The 1850-nt window shown below is 41.6% G+C and overlaps 1 pseudogene; it reads left to right on the forward strand.

Moving 5' to 3' along the window:
* Positions 1-300: 300 nt before the first annotated feature.
* Positions 301-1298, forward strand: LOC111735759 (annotated as a pseudogene).
* The last annotated feature ends 552 nt before the right edge of the window (positions 1299-1850 follow it).

Here is a 1850-nt window from a genome sequence, read left to right on the forward strand (position 1 = left end):
GCCGTCCTTAAGGAGCCGGTGAGGTGGTTCCTCAGTCGAGGGACATTTTGTGACATAGAGGTAGCACCTGTGGCTGGGTCCCGCAAGCAGGCCTGCAGAGAGGGGCACATGGCACCGAGGAGTGACCATGATGTCAGGTGTGGGCCAACGGACTTATGGCGCACTCTGGCTGGGACGCAGGCTATTGTGCGCGCGGTGCTTGGGAGCTGGCCTGGGTGGCGGGGCGGGGCCTGTGGCAGGTGTGCGTGGTAGGAGCTGCAGCCTACCGACAACCAGCAGCGCAGTGTTCTAGGATGGATCAGATTTTCTGTAACGATGCCTGTAATCGACACAAACAATCTCAATAAGCAACAAGTTCAACTCCTGGCAGAGATGTGTATTCTTATTGGTAAAAATGATAATAAAATTGGGGCTGATACCAAAAAAGAATTGTCACCTAAATGCAAACATTGAGAAAGGATTATTGCATCGAGCTTTCAGTGTCTTATTTAACACCAAAAATAAGCTCCTGTTACAGCAGAGATCAGATGCTAAAATTACCTTTCCAGGTTGTTTCACCAATATCTGCTGCAGTCACTCCTTAAGTAATCCAGTAGAGCTTGAAGAAAACGGTGTGATGGGAGTAAGACAGACAGCGCAGAGGCATCTAAAGGCTGAGCTGAGGATTCCCATGGAGCAGTTTTCTCCGGAAGAAATGAATTATCTAACATGAATTCACTACAAGGCTCAGTCTGATGGCATCTGGGGAAAACATGAAATTGATTACATTTTGTTGGTGAGAAAGAACGTGACGTTGAATCCTGGCCCCAATGAGATTAAAAGCTATTATTATATGTCCAAAGAAGAAACGGAAAAAATGCTGAAAAAGGCAGCCAGTGATGAAAGTAAGATAACTCCATAGTTTCAAATTATTGTAGAGGCTTTTCTCTTTAAGTGGTGGGATAACTTAAATTACTTGAATCAGTATGTTGACTATGAGAAAATCCATGGAATGTGAATATGGAGATGAATGACTAGTAAAGAGCTAAAAAATTTCTCCACTTAGTAAACTGAAAGTCATTTTTTAAAAATTTAGTTCCCCATTAGAGCTCTCATTGGAAACATTGATACTTTATAACATGAATTTGTGTAGAAAAGACAACTGACTCCTTAATTTTGTTTCACACCTGTCATATAGATGCACTATTTGTAAAGGGAGTTTATGAAAGAGTATTGTAAAAAAGAGAATAAACTTAACCCATCTAAACACACGGTCCTAACAAATTCAAACAAATAAGTGACACTCATCATTTTCGATATGTTGAGATAAGCATTTTCTGGACACATGTAGGACACTTTGCAAATTGCTGAGTGCTTTATACATCATTAAACTTTTATCATAGTCCAGGTAAATGCACGCCAGAAGCTGTTTCCTTAGCTACTTCAAAGCAGTTTAAATGAAATTCCATATTGAGATTAAACAAGGAGGCAAGTTCAAGGTAATCAATGGTGTATGTCCTGATTCCTGTCTGTGTTTAGAATTCAAGGACAGATGGGCTGTTTGTAAAATGGAATTCAGCCATGTGCCACAACATGGCTTCTTGCTGTTGGCACTGTTGACAACAGTGATTCTTTGTTGTGGGGTTCACTTGTGTACAAAGGGATGGTTAGCAGCATCCTTGGGCCCTACTACCACTAAATGCCAATAGCACCCATCCCCCCAACACAGTCACAAATGACACCAAATGCCCAGTGTCTTGCTATAAAGCAAAGTTGCCCCAGTTGAAAAATACTGTTCTACAAAATCATTGGGGGAAAATTAACCCAAGGCTTATGGTTCATGGTTAATAGAAACTGGGAAATGGAATCTG

The sequence above is a fragment of the Pteropus vampyrus genome, unplaced genomic scaffold, assembly GCF_000151845.1.
Source record: "Pteropus vampyrus isolate Shadow unplaced genomic scaffold, Pvam_2.0 Scaffold1000006613, whole genome shotgun sequence".
Lineage (NCBI taxonomy): Eukaryota > Metazoa > Chordata > Mammalia > Chiroptera > Pteropodidae > Pteropus > Pteropus vampyrus.